Genomic DNA, 15,541 nt, shown 5'->3' with positions numbered 1-15,541 from the left:
ATGGAAACTCAAAAACTTAGATCTTAACGTCTGTTTAAAAGCCGAAAGAACAAGACCCCTATAGTTAACATTGTCAAAATTACCTCCATCATCATCATTTAAACATTTGCTCCTATATAGTTAACATCTTTTGATATTTTCGTCATCATCATTTAAACATTTGATATTTTCGAATTTCAGAATATTTCATATATCTAATTGCAATTTTACTCCAAATCCCTTATTACTGTAAACTTGAAATCTAATAATCTTCAATGATTGCAAAACAAGATAACTTTATAAAGGTGTTCATCATATTGGTTCTTTTATTCGAGGATTAATCCATCCATTTTACGCGAATCGAACAAGCGGTGCTACTTTGACTATTGAACTAAAATGCCCCAGAAACACATACAAATTGGTCAATGCACTATCTAAGATAATGAAGGAAACAGCAACATAAGATTGAGATTTTTTGTAAATAGCCAAGCTATCTCAACCTGTAACTTCTATATGCAAGATGACAATCTTCAAGCGAATGCTAAAATGCTAACTATGATCATCGCATGCTAACTGCAACCTAAAGGATGAAGTGGGCTACTCCAAAGAGAGGAGTTTGGATGGCCTCTAATGCTCTATAAGAGGACGATCTTAAGAGTTAGAGCTGATGGTATGCTGGCTGAGTTCATTCCTAACTAATCTTTAGTTTGAAGTTTTCCATGCAGTTTTAGTGTTTTAGTTGTAGGATTTAAGTAACTCTAACAGTCTAAAATAGTTCAATAGGATTGATAGGTTTGTCGGTATATCTTAGATCAAATTTTAAAAGGATTATGACATGTAATCAGAATATACCTTGGAGTACTCATAAATTGGATGAACTTTAGTGACAGATTAGATGTGGACATGTTTTAAGCCCCTCTTTCTTCATATCTCTGTTTATATAAAACTAAATAAGATCTTCCTCAATCTAATTTTGTTTTTAAATTTGGTTTGTTGGCTTTAAGTTTATTTCTTTCGCATTACCACGGGGGGAACTAAAATATACAAAATATTCAATATTCTAAGGATTATTGATTGATTTTCAGTTTTATAGTGTACTAAACGACTGCAACTACAGGGAAAAATAAAAGAAACTAAGTAGGTTGTGGTTTCATCTTGCACACAATAATATGTGAAGGTGTCAATGGGGATGACTGCATGCCGGTACCTCAATTTATAAATAATATTGTGAGTTGTAGGGATCTCTTCTCTTCGTAAATTGAGTCAAATGGATGGAAAGATCCATCCATGCAAATCGCTAGGAAGGTTTGTTTCATTTTCGCAACTTCTGAATTTCATTACAAAGGAAATGCAAAGGAAATGACACATTTCTATTTGCTTCAAATGCAAAGGTCAAAGCGTGGGAAGTTTATACTTGGATAGAAGACACAAATTTGGATAGATCTACAAAGGAATCTAAGAATCTTTGTCCTACAACATCTTTCATGGCTTGGCCTTGATTGGGATTGGGATGAAGGTCGATTTTTTAATCAAATTTTCCTAATTTATTGTTGAGTGTGGTAGATCATCAAATTTACCCCGGCTATCTGAGGTCCCGGTATTGGTGGAGATTATGGTCCATATCGACAGTTTGGTCGCAACTCTTTATACAACCATTATGCCAAGAAGCTTTTGGATTCTGGTCATGTTTATCGCTGTTTTTGTTCAAATGAGGTATTTCATCTTTCTATATATTTCTATTTCTATCCTGCTTTATCCCCAAATCTCTCCGCTCTTCCGATGACCTTTCAAATAATAGACTTATTCCATATGTATATATAGCAGGTGATAGCCAATTTCTTTTCTTCCACATAAAGAAATATATATTCAATGATAGCTAAATTGGAGTGTTTGTTCCTAGATCAACATTGATCCTAAATCTTTGAAGCCCAAGTTACCAAGTAAGAAAGATCTAAAGCCTTATCCTTCCACATGCTATCTTGAATATAAAGGTCATAAGGGCACTGTCATGTCAATTTCCGTTCAAGTGTCAGGCCAATGGCTAGCCTATGGTAAGGAAAGCTATACTTTAGGTTTTCTCTTCATTTGGTTTTCCATGTCATAAATTACACATTAAATCTCAATCGATTAAAGGTTAAATTGATGGAACCGTTCGCATTATGGGAGGTTGAAACTGGTCGATGTGTTAGAGTTTGGAAAGTTGGTGAAGCTGTCCACTATGTTGATTGGAACCCAATATCGGAGCTAAGAATCTTGGCAGCCTCTATGTGAGTATGTTTGCTGTTTCTACTTTTAGCTTACCAACTGTATTTGCAACTACTTGAGGAACATCACTATTAGTTGATCTTAACTTTTTAGGGGGCACGATGTGCTTCTTCTGAACTCTGGACTTGGTAACAATGAAGAACAGGAACAGATTAAAAACTTTTACATATTGAGGCTCCTCAACCACTTGATGAATCCGGGTTGGTAAAATTTATATCCGCTTTCATCTTATTATTAGATCTTATGGTTGCTTATCCTTTTTCTATTTTTATAGGCCATGTCACATCCGCTATGAACTGGCTTCAGCTTGACAAGTACGACGGTATAAGGTTGAAGCATCTTAAGGTGACACTATTCTTCAATCATCTCTATATAAAAATCATCTGTTGTTTGCATTTATACTGGCGCCAGGTTTAGGGTTTATTGACTCCAATTGGACCACTTTCATGGGCTCTCGCAGGCAGTGTGGCATTATAGAGACTACTTCTTGATCTGATGTGCCGGTGATATCCTATCCTTTGATTTGATTCCATTATACAGATGAGTGCCTTTTTTTTTTTTTTTTTTTTTTCATCACTTTGTTTAGTATTATGTATCCTATTTTCTAAAAGTTTGTTAACTTCTGTCATCCGCGATTTGTTCTTTAAGTGATTTTGATCCCACCAACAATTTCTGAGATGAATGACATTATAGAGGAGACTACTTCAGTGCAGTGGTACTGACTGATATCCTTTGTGATATGATGCTACAGTAGTGTCCTCTTTTTTTTCATCCGTTTATTTAGATCGTGACTTTGTTTGGTAGTATGTACCCTATTTTCTAAAAGTTTGTTAACTTTTGTCATATGCGATTTATTCTTTAAGTGATTTTAATCTGCACCAACAATTTCTAATATGAGAATCCATACCAAGGTGTAGATCACTTGGGCTACAAGAAGATTCTAGCTGACATGGAAAAGCTAAGCTGCATTTACATTATATGTTCTCATATGTTACTATCTTAAAGTTCTAGCTCTTTTTATTTAAATAAATTCTGTTTATGGTCAATCCTTGACTCCTCTACTTACGTGACTCAAAAGCAATCCTCATACACCAACTTTCAAAGAAACACACGTAGAACATTCCGTTCAAATTGCATGGACTTCCGGTATCATCTGTTTTCCATCCATCTCGCCCCATCTTCTTTATTGTAACAAAGAAAGCCATCCGTGTCTTCGATCTGGTGAAGCGCAAGCTCATCAGGACGCTGGAGCCAGGCGTCCGTGAGGTTTCCTCCATTGCAATTCATCCTACAGGTTTTGTTATCATTGCTCAATTTGTTTGTTTATCACTTTTCTTTATAGACAAATCTTCTCAAGTTACACACCAAACTTGCTTTTCTGGTGTTAACTTTCCATGCAGGTGATCATCTTATTGTGGGTAGTTGCGAGGGAAAACTTTGCTGGTTTGACATGGACCTTTCATCTCAACCTTACCGAAAACTAAAGTATGTCACTCCTCTAAGTTTGATAACTTTTCTGCAGCTGCTTAGGTGCTATGTATCTACCCTTGGATGGCTTTGCCAGTTGTTAATCCCTCCTAATGATTCTGCAATCCCATAGAAGCTCTCCCTCAAAGACACCATTATTACATCTACAATTCAACTGGGATTAGCAAAAGGCTCAGACTTTTAAAGATATTCTGTTCTATTGTGACACTTCAAGCACTTTAGATTCCCTTCAACACATGGTTTTGTAACTGAGTCCTCAAATTTAGTTTGGGGAGAGGGTGACTTGAGGATCATATCAAGTATCAAGTTCTCCTGATCATCATGTTCATGTATCATCAGTTTAAAAGGGAAAAAATGTTAGGGATTTTGATATTGTTTGAATATCCAGCTGGTTGAATATATTATACGTGCATTTTGCAAGCTAATTATAAAGGCTTAACTACCATGCAGGTGATCAAGATATTCAGGCATTGTCTACCAAGAGAACCATTTATGCACATCTGATTTACAATCGATAAAGCTCACCCGTCAAAAATTCCTGGCGGTTCATGTATCAATTTTCTCTTTTTAGGTAGTGTTCTTTCAAAAAAATAAAGTTCTCACTTTATCCTTAATCGTCATGTATTGATATCTCTGATTACGTTTTTCTTCTGCAAACTAATCTCTTTCCATAGCTTTATTTCCAAGACGATGAGTACAATATTTAGTTTATAGCTAACGACAATTTTATTATTTTTTCAGTCATGCCACTACATGCGGTGAGTTGCTACAAATCATTATACAAAAGATTTAAAATTATGGATGGCGACATGAATGAGGTTGTTTTATACATTTATGTTTAGGCAGACTAATTTAATTGCATGACAGTTTTGGTAAGCTCTTCTCTATATTTTTTTTGTACTATATATGCTCTTCCTTCTTATATCAGATTGAATTTGGACTCATTTTATTTTTTGGCAGGGTTGGTCAAGAACAAGCTGCGTGAGTATTGCAAATAACTTTGGTGCAATAACTTTGGACCATCATTGGCAACTAAGTTATAAAAGTATCAAACCTTGCAAGAGGTTGACAAATTAGTTGTATAAACAATTTCGTACTTTTGGACTGAGCTTTACTTCTGTTGTATAGTCATGAAAGCCTAAAATTTGCAACCTAATGTTGATGCATGTTGCTTTTATATTATTTTGACATCTGTAAATACTAAAAATTCATCCTACACTTTTATTTTTCATCCACGTGCGAGCGCGTGCATTTTAGCTAGTATATATAATTCTTGATCTACCCAATTGGTTAGAGACAATTCAATAAATGAAATGCCAAGGACTCAAAATTTTCCTTTGAATTCTTTGAGAATTATCCAACTTGAGTTATAAATAAAGTATGAATATTATGAATCTAATTATTATTTTTTTTTCATGAAGAGGAAGGAAGAAGAAAAAAAATAATAGTTTAATTGAATTGATCGTTTTATAGATCTATTTGCCACTATATATACTATAACATAGACATAAATTAGAATAATTCTTTCTCGAGCCGTACGAGGAGAAAGCCTCCTATACGTTTCGAAGGGGGGGATTTTTCATCTATTTCTATCCCAATGAGCCATCTATCGAATCGTTACAATTGATGTTCGATCCCGAAGAGAAGGAAGAGATCTTCGAAAGGTGGGTTTTTACGATCCGATAAAGAATCAAACTTATTTAAATGTTCCTGCTATTCTATATTTCCTTGAAAAAGGTGCTCAACCTACCGGAATCATTCATGATATTTCAAAGAGGGCAGAGGTATTTCATGAACTTCGCATTAATCACACGAAATTAATGAAATAAAAAAGAAAAAAAATGATATGCAATACGAGAGGCAATGTGAGAGGGGTAGAAAAAAATCGAGTAAATAGATGAACTAACAGAATCTATAAAATTATGGGATTGTCCTCAATCGGGTGGTTTTTGGTGAGACTTGACTAAAATAAAGGGGTAGAGCTTGCTTATTGTATCTTTAGGGATATTGAATAAACCCGAGATTTTCTTCTTCTTTATTTATTTTCTACATCTACACTTTTTTTATTATATTTGTAGGTTGTCTATGAAGTGCCAATCCAACACAAGTCCTTATTTTTATTATTTTTTTGTGTTCTCAACGTTCATATTGACAATATTGTATTAAACAAATATAATTGATCCTGGATAAATGGATCCATTTATCCACGCCTTATAAGTTTTTTTACTTTACTTCATGTAAGTGACGCGTTCCTTGGATTTGATTGACACAACACAAGAAGTTTGTTCTGAATAAAAAAAACGTAAAATTTTTAATTAAACTAAAAGAACAAGGGCGGCCCATAAATTTTTATGTTCATAATCGACTATAAAAAAATGTTTTTTTTTATGGGCAATCCAATCTTTTTTTTTACGATCGTATCTACACACCATAATTCAAACTTTGGGTTGCTAACTCAACGGTAGAGTACTCGGCTTTTAAGTGCGACTAGAATCTTTTACACATTTGGATGAAGCAACGGATTCGTCTATACCATTGGTAGAGTTTGTAAGACCACGACTGATCCTGAGAGAGAACGAATGGAAAAAACAGCATGTCCTATCAATGAATAACTCTAAGATAAGAGTACTTAATCCTTACGAGATTGGTACAAAATCTTATTTGGGTTCTTAGAGCGTTACAAAAAAATAAATTTATGGTTGGATCGAGTGAATAAATGGATAGAGCCGAAAGGCTCAAGTTAAATTATAGGGAAAAAAGCAACGAGCTTATGTTCTTAATTTGAATAATTATCCGAGATAATTATACGTTAGAAATATATTAGTCCCTAGTACGGGAAAAGGTTATTTCATAACCTTCTAAATTATATAATAAGTGGATTCTCCACTTTTTTATGAATCCTAACTTTATTAACTATATCCCTAAGTGGAGACGAATGTGTAGAAGAAACAGTATATTGAGAAACATCATTTTTTCTAAAGTTAAAAGAGCGATCGGGTTGCAAAAATAAAGGGTTTCTAACCATCTCGGTATTTTATAACAAAAAAACCATTGGATTGGATGGAAAAACGGAGAATCCGTTGATTAATCATCTCCAAGGTATCTACCTTTTCTTACTATATACCTTGATACCTTGTTTTGATTGTACCGTACTATGCAATGTATCATTTGATAGCCCAAGAAATCCCCTGCTTTGGTTCAAATCTAATTTACAATGGATGAATTACAAAGATATTTAAAGATAGATAGATCTCGAGAACTAGACCTCCTATATCCACTTCTTTTTTAGGAATACATTTATGCACTTGCTCATGATCATGGGTTAGATAAATGTATTCCTTATGAGCCTATGGAAAATTTAGGTTATGACAATAAATATAGTTCACTAATAGTTAAATGTTTAATTGCCCGAATATATCAACAGAAGCATTTTATTATTTTGGCTAATAATTATAATAAAAATAAATTTGTTGGGCATAATAAAATTTTTTATTCTCAAATGATATCAGAGGGGTTTGCAGTCATTGTGGAAATTCCATTTTCACTGCGATTAGTACATTTCTTAGAAGGTAAAGAAACAGTAAAATCTATTGATTTACGATCAATTCATTCCATATTTACTTTTTTAGAGGATAAATGATCACATTTAAATCATGTATTAGATATATTAATACCCCATACTATCCATCTGGAACTATTGGTTCAAACCCTTCGTTGTTGGGTACAAGATGCCCCCTTTTTGCATTTATTGAGATTCTTTCTCTACGAGTATCATAATTGGAATAGTCTTATTACTCAAAAAACAAAAATTAATTTATTTTTTTCAAAAAAGAATCAAAGATTATTCTTGTTCCTATATAATTTTCATGTATATGAATAGGAATCCATATTAATTTTTCTCCATAAACAATCTTCTCATTTACGATCAACATCTTCTAGAGTTTTTCTTGAGCGAACGCTTTTTTATGGAAAAATAGAAAAATTTCTAGTAGTTTTTGGTAATGATTTTCATACCATCCTATGGTTGTTCAAGGATCCTTTCATGCATTATTTCAGATATCAAGGAAACTCAATTCTGTCTTCAAATGGAACTCCTCTTCTGATGAAGAAATGGAAATATTACCTTGTAAATTTATGGGAATGTAATTTTTACTTTTGGTCTCAACCGGATAGGATTCATATAAACCAATTATCCAATAATTTTATCGATTTTCTGGGCTATCTTTCAAGTGTACGGCCAAATACTTTAGTGGTAAGGAGTTAAATGTTAGAAAATGGTTTTTTTTTATAGATATTGCTATTAATAAGTTTGATACTATAGTCCCAATTATTCCAATGATTAGATCAATGGCTAAAGCGAAATTTTGTAACTTATCAGGGCAGCCTATTAGTAAGCCGACTTGGGCCGATTCATCGATTCTGATATTATCGATAGATTTGTTCGTATATGTAGAAATCTTTCTCATTATTACAGCGGATCTTCAAAAAAAAAAAAAAAGTTTGTATCGAATAAAGTATATACTTAGACTTTCGTGTGCTAGAACTTTGGCTCGTAAACACAAAAGTGTTGTGTGTTCTTTTTTGAATAGATTGGGTTCGGAATTCTTTCCCAATTGGTTATATATATATATTCACAGGCGTATCCACATGATTCATACATATTACTAACCAAATACACAAAATATAGTCCATTAACTACGACATAATAACTACATACATGTGAAACATGCAAAAGTATTTAAAATTTGGAACTTGCAAGCGTCCAGCAAGTCCGCCAAAGAAAAGAAACATGCACAGCAGGCCAAAATTTTCACAATAAGCTTAGTATTTGTTGTATCCTAGTTTCCAGGTCCTAGTATTTGGAACCTGTAAGTGCAACCAAAAATCAGTATGCGGATCAGTAGCAAAACATGGGAAATTTAAAAAAAAAACGATGAAAACGAAAGAAAATTAAACGAAGGAAAGGAATAAGAGTGGGGGGTTTCCCCTTGGAGCAATTCCAATTTGTAAGCACAGGTCCTTCGGTCTTTAGAATGGCAGCGACACCATTTGATATTCCCACCTTTGCGGGTCTTAGAAATTTATATTCTCTACTCCGTTCGGTGTAAACTCAATCTTTTCCTTACTCACGAATTTTCGTTCGTTTAGTTCAAGTAGGAATTCGTTCCACCTAAAGTCTAGGACAACCTACAACTTGATTATGCTCTTAGGGAACTAGTGAGTAAGTTCTTTATTGGGATTGTTTTATACTAAAACTACTTAGCTAATTTTTTTTTAGATTCTTTAAAGTTATGTAACATGCACACTAAAACAAAGTAAAAATCAATTTATAGAAAGGTGTGGACAGTTAGTTCTCCTTATGTGAAAACAACCTCTATTGTTTGACTTTAGTTTATTGCATCTTACATTCTTTTAGAAGTCATAGACAAATCCTAATTAGATTGTATTTTTGATCCCTAACAATACAACTTATCTCTAAGATTATACTGCTATAATGAGAAACCAAGGAAATGACTTATCTCTAAGTCATCAACTTAATTCCTAACTAGACTCAACACCACTACCATTTTAGGGTAGGATATAAAGTCTAGTTTGTTTTTCCTAAACAACTAACTAGAAAATCAATATAAAAGGGGTTCCTCACATGAGCATCATTAACCCTCTACAAAGGGAGAGTTTAGCTCATGATCATGGGATAAGTATTATGCTAAGGTAAGAGGGAGCAAGAAGAAGAATAAGAGAGCTAACTTGTCTTAAGAAATTGGGATTTTATTTAGAACACATGAGTTGCTACCATTAAAACTATTACAAGCTTTCTTACTTCAAACTAAAAACTAAAACTAAATTACAAGACAAGGAAATTAATAATGAGTCAAAAAAGGAAGTTAATGCTCCCAAATGTGGCTAAGGACTTACTCCAAAAATCAGCCCACACTTAAGCTTTCTCTCCTTTCCTTCCCATGTGAAATTACCTCCCCTTCTTTATTACAAGCTTATCTTAAAAACCAAATCATGCCAAAATTTCACTATTTTGGATAAACATCATTTAACCACATGCAAGGTGTCTATTTGTGCCAATAATTTGGCACTTTTGTCTTGACATGCTCCATGATTGATGACTCATCTCTTCTTATGGGCCCAGAAGGTGGGTCCATTTGTTGTGTCCATTGCTAGGCCCAGATGTTAATTTATGCAATTTCTGGCCTGAGATAGAGCTAGTTGTGCTGATTATCTGGACATCTTACTTGCCAAAACTGTGGTCCAGGTTCAAGAGATATGAGCTCCGAAAGTTGACGCTTTTCTTCCCCGTTTTCATTGAGCTTCCTACGGCTGATTTGGAGGACTTTAGATAAACATTATTCCCGTGCTTTAATGCAGGTTTAACCAATATTTTCATATCTACTGCGAAAACTTGCAAAAGTACAAAAATATAATTATTCCATGATTATTAAACACATAATTAACCAAATTGATATGTCTCAATGGGGTTTAATATTACAGTTTTGGGTGCTTATCAGGTATATATCTTGAAATCCAAGGATGAAGTTTTCGAGACATTTAAAAGGTTGAAAGTAATGGTTGAGAAACACACAGAAAGAAAGGTGAAGACTTTGAGGTCTAATAATGGTACTGAGTATACCTATGGTCCTTTCAAGGAGTTCTGTTCGCAACAGGGTATTGCTAGACACTAGACAGTGAGGGGCACGCCATAGCAGAATGTGTTAGTAGAAAGAATGAATCTCACATTGCTTGAGAAAGCTAGGTGTTTGCTTTCCAATGCCAATCTTGGCAAAGAGTTCTGGGCAGATGCAGTGGCCATGGTGTGTTACTTGTATAATAGATCACCAGTTCCGGCGATAGAATGCAAGACACCTTATGAGGTGTGGACAGGGAAACCAGCTGATTAGGATACTTTGCACGTGTTTGGATCTAGTGCTTACTACCATATGAAGGATTGTAAGCTTGACCCTAAAGCTAAGAAAGCTATATTCTTAGGCTATGCAAAGGGATGAAAGGGATACAGATTGTGGTGTCTTGAAAACCACAAGTTCCTGGTCAGCAGTGAGGTTACCTTTGATTAGACTTCGATACAATATTTTAGCAGGCCGGAGAAAGCTGGAAATAGTGGTGATTCTATAGAATCTCAAGTGATTGAGATGGAAGCATCAGAGGATGCTATAGAGAGTAAGGTTTTTAATGAAAGAACAATTCAACAAGAATTGGATCTACAACAACCTGAGCAACAAGCTTTGGTAAGATCAAAGCTAAAGAGAAGTGTGAAACAAGTTACGAAGTATGGGCATGATAAGCCAGTGAACCATTTGGTCGATCGGACTCGGTTGCCTATGCATTGAATATTGAGGGTGATGAACCAAATGACTTAGAAGAAGTTGTTGGAGATGGTCATTGCACAAATTGGTTTGTGGATATGCATGAAATGGTGGAGGCTCATGACAAGTTTTGTACTTAGGAATTTGTTTCATTGCCAAAGGGCAAAACGGCTTTGTGTTGTAGAAGGTTCACTATGGAGTTGAGTTCCAACATTGGTTGGAGGTACTCCACAAATGGTGGAGGCTCATGCATTGTTGATTGATGCCTTTCGTAGGCATGGCCCTTCATGGGCGTGATTGCTTTTTGTGAGCATGACTCTCTGTGAAGATAGCTCTTTGTGGGCACGACATGCTCTTCGTAAGCAAGACACTCTTTGTGGGTAGCTTTTCGCGAGCATAGCCCTTTGTGGGCAGTTTGTTAGGAATATACAACTTAATTGTACATCCTCTTCACTAATTACCAAACTATACAAACCTTTTGTCTTGTAAGTGTCTTGTACTTCTTAGTTAAATCCGAGCCTAGTGTAGATACACTATGTCCTTAAGACATATTTTCCCCCTCACGGTGCTTGAAGGTTGATGGAAAACTGTCTCCCAAGATAGAATGGATTTCCTTCTATAGAAAGCTAGCACTTCAATTTTATATAATCAGTGAACACAACATAATATTTGACTAAGAACAGAGGGAGAAGAGAAAGATCATAACTCTGTGTGATCTGGTGTGTCTTTCTTTCCAAATTTATCCACTATTTATAGGTGAGTGGTGCCTCTTCAAAACAACACAGTGACTCTTGGGAAAAAGTAAGCAACTCTTTGAAAAGTCACATGTTTCGAAAAGACACACCATTTCGGCATAAAGTACTGTTTCGAACTAGTGTTTATTTCGAAAGGTCACACCTTTTCAGCATGATGCACTATTTCAAACCATTGCACAATTTGAATGGTCACACCTTTTCGGCATAATGCACTGTTTCGAACTAGTACATCCTTTTGAAAAGGTTTTTCTCAATTTACGTACTGTTTCAAGAGAAACCATTTCATCTTAAGTGGGATAACTTGGGAGACAAATTACTCATTCATATCTCAATGCATTTGTGCAAAACAAATCCATTTTTCTAACAATCCCCCACATGAATGAAAATTTGGCTTCTTCTATCATAAACATCAGATTTCTATTCTTTTACAAATGAAAAGACACCGCATCAGATCAAGTAGCATGGGAGGCCTTGAACTTGCCTTCCTGAAAGACGATCGGATTTAATTGGTCGATCAGTAGACTTCAATTAATGTCCTTGAATTGTTAGCCGTTTGTATAAACCTAGACAATCATCTTCACGCAGTACCTTCTCGAATACTGTTGGTTCTCACGTTTGTGTTCATTTTGGCCTTGAACACTTCTTGGTTTCAGAGAGTGCTTTTGAGACATTTGCCTTAAAATTCTCATAGAAGCGGCCCAACTTCACACTCACATAGGTGATTTCTATAAAGAGTATCCTGCAATACTCTACTTGGATAACATAACTTTCCAAGATATAGTAAATCATTAAAAGCTTGACTTATCCTGGGTCTCGCGGCAGATATACACTGTCTTATATAAAAATGGGTTAGAGTATATTATTACTCTCCAGTGCTAACTGAGTCATAGACATAATTCAGTTGGCTTTTTAAACCTAGATCTTGGGATCTCCAGTCAACTTGGTTGGTTTTTCCATTATGAGGATTCTTGGTTGATTATTGCAAAGGCTTTAAGCCCATTCCCCTTGATAATCTTTCCACTTGCTCTCTTGTTAAACCTTTTGTAAGCGGATCCGCAATGTTATCTTTTGACCTTACATAGTTGATTGAGATAACTCCATTTGAGAGCAATTGTCTAACAGTGTTATGTCTACGACGTATGTGTCGAGACTTCCCGTTATACATGTTACTCTGTGCTCTACTAATAGCAGATTGGCTGTCACAGTGTATACACACTGCTGACACAGGTTTAGCCAAGTTTGGAATATCCTCTAAGAAATTTCGAAGCCACTCTGCTTCTTCTCCAGCCTTATCCAATGCTATGAATTCTGATTCTATAGTGGACCTTTCTATGCACGTTTGTTTTGAGGATTTCCAAGAAACAACTACACCTCCAAGTGTAAAGACATATCCACTTGTGGACTTTGAGTCTTTAGTGTCAGATATCCAATTAGCATCGCAGTACCCTTCTGGAATGGCTGGATATCTTGTATAGTGCAGACCAAAATTTTGAGTATACTTTAAGTATCCCAAAACTCGCAGTATGGCAGTCCAATGATCTCTGCCATGATTACTCATATATCGACTTAGCTTGCTCACAGACGTTTATTTTGAAACTGTTTGACAACATTGCATTGTCAAATTTATCATTCCATTACTTAGGTGCTTGTTTTAATCCATATAAGGATTTAACAAGCTTGCAAACTTTCCTTTCTTGTCCAGGAGTAATAAACCTTTCGGGTTGTTCCATGTATATTTCTTCATCTAACTCACCATTCAAGAATGTCGTCTTTACATCCATTTGATGTATCTCAAATCCATGTATTGATGCTATTGATATTAGCATCCTTATGGAAGTTATTCTTGTAAATGGAAAATAAGTGTCAAAATAATCCAATCCTTCCTTTTGTCTAAAGCTTTTGACCACAAGTTTAGCTTTATACTTGTCGATTGATCCATCAGTCTTAAATTTCTTTGTAAATATCCACTTATATCCCAAAGTCTAGGAACCTGGTGGTAAATCCACCAATTCCCATGTATGATTTTGTATTATGGATTCAATCTCACTATTTATTGCTTATTTCCAATAAGTAGCTTTTGGAGATGACATTGCCTCCTTGAATGTTTGAGGATTATTTTCCAACAAGTATGTTAGAAAATCAGGTCTAAAAGACGTTGACGTCCTTGACCTTTTGCTACGTCTAGGTTTCTCCTTAATTTCGCTTTGTGTAGGATGGTTACTAGTTGTAGCATCTAAAGTTCTCTTTCTTGAACTTGGCTCTATACACATATTATACGGAAACGTATTTTCAAAGAATAAAGCATTCCTTGACTCAATAATCGTATTAACATGTATATCTTAAATCTTTGATTTATGAACCAGAAAACGATATGCACTACTATTGTTTGCATATCCAATGAATACACAATCAATAGTCTTGGGTCCTATCTTCACCTTCTTAGGTTTAGGGACTTCCACTTTAGCAAGACACCCCCACAATTTTAAGAATTCGTAGGAAGTCTAATAACCTTTCCACAATTTGTATGGTGTTTTAAGAGTCTTCTTGTTTGGAATCGCTTGTTGAGAATGTAATTGGGAGAAAGCAAAGTTTCCCCCCACAAATTCTGGGGTAAACCTGAACTTAACAACATAGCATTCATCATCTCTTTTAGAGTTCGGTTTTTGCGTTCCACAATACCGTTTGATTAAGGTGAATAAAGAGCCGTAGTTTGATGAATGATTCCATGTTCAGAACAGAAACCTTCAAAAAGTGATTCATATTCACCTCCTCTATCACTCCTTATAGCCTTAATCTTTTTGCTTAGTTGATTTTCAACTTCATTTTTATAGTGTTTGAACACTTCAATTGCCTCATCTTTACTTCTCAACAAGTAAACATAACTATATCTAGTGCTATCGTCAATAAAAGTAATGAAATACTTTTTACCACCTCTAGTTTGCACGTACTTAAGATCACATATATCTGTATGTATTAAGTCTAGAGGTTCAGTACTTTTTTCAATGGAATGAAAGGATGATCTGGTCAACTTGGATTCTACACAAGTTTCACATTTATGGTGTGGGTCTATTTTTATCTTTGGTATATAGTCCAAATTAATTAATTTACGCAAAGTATCATAATTAACATGTCCTAATCTACCATGCCATACATGTGAAGACTCAATCAAGTAAACAAAAGATTCAACTTTATTGGCGCTCTTTGGCGCAATAGTAAAATAAGACATTCTAAAGAGCCCATCCTAAAGATAGCCCTTTCCCATGAATACATCATTCTTAGTTAGTACAAATTTATCAGAAACAAAGACTAACTTAAAGCCATTCTTGCTCAGCAGTGACCCAGAAACCAAGTTCTTGCGAATGTCAGGCACATAGAGCACCTCATTTAGAGTTAGTTCCTTCCGAGAAGTCAACCTCATCACCACCTTTCCTTTGCCTTCAACCTTGGACGTAGAAGAGTTTCCCATAAAGAGTTGTTCTTCCTTTTCCACAGCAAGATAAGTGGTGAACATCGACTTGTTGGAGCATATGTGGCGAGTAGCACCAGTATCCATTCCCTTTCATTTCCAATCATGAGACATTCAGAAACCACATCAGATAGGTTTATGTCATTAACATTATCAGAAAGCATGTCCATTGTCACATTTGCTTTAGTCTTTTGCTTCTTGTACTTCTTTGGCTTGCGACATTCACTTGCCTTATGTACAGCCTTCCCACAGTTGTA

General features: G+C 35.1%; 3 long non-coding RNA genes across 3 annotated transcripts; all 3 read left to right on the top strand.

Moving 5' to 3' along the window:
• The first annotated feature begins 2,150 nt into the window (after positions 1 to 2,150).
• On the top strand, positions 2,151 to 2,705 carry LOC147511106 (uncharacterized). Its single transcript, XR_015216934.1, has 3 exons — positions 2,151 to 2,246; positions 2,338 to 2,444; positions 2,519 to 2,705. It is a non-coding gene; the product is annotated as an uncharacterized LOC147511106 (long non-coding RNA).
• Positions 2,706 to 3,639: 934 nt separating this feature from the next.
• On the top strand, positions 3,640 to 4,152 carry LOC147511105 (uncharacterized). Its single transcript, XR_015216933.1, has 2 exons — positions 3,640 to 3,729; positions 3,845 to 4,152. It is a non-coding gene; the product is annotated as an uncharacterized LOC147511105 (long non-coding RNA).
• Positions 4,153 to 4,473: 321 nt separating this feature from the next.
• LOC147511104 (uncharacterized) lies at positions 4,474 to 4,946 on the top strand. Its single transcript, XR_015216932.1, has 2 exons — positions 4,474 to 4,604; positions 4,704 to 4,946. It is a non-coding gene; the product is annotated as an uncharacterized LOC147511104 (long non-coding RNA).
• The last annotated feature ends 10,595 nt before the right edge of the window (positions 4,947 to 15,541 follow it).

Source organism: Coptis chinensis, chromosome 3 (genome assembly GCF_015680905.1).
Source record: "Coptis chinensis isolate HL-2020 chromosome 3, ASM1568090v1, whole genome shotgun sequence".
Classification (NCBI taxonomy): domain Eukaryota; kingdom Viridiplantae; phylum Streptophyta; class Magnoliopsida; order Ranunculales; family Ranunculaceae; genus Coptis; species Coptis chinensis.
Note: the sequence above shows the minus strand (reverse complement) of the source record. Positions and strands in the feature narration are given on the sequence as shown.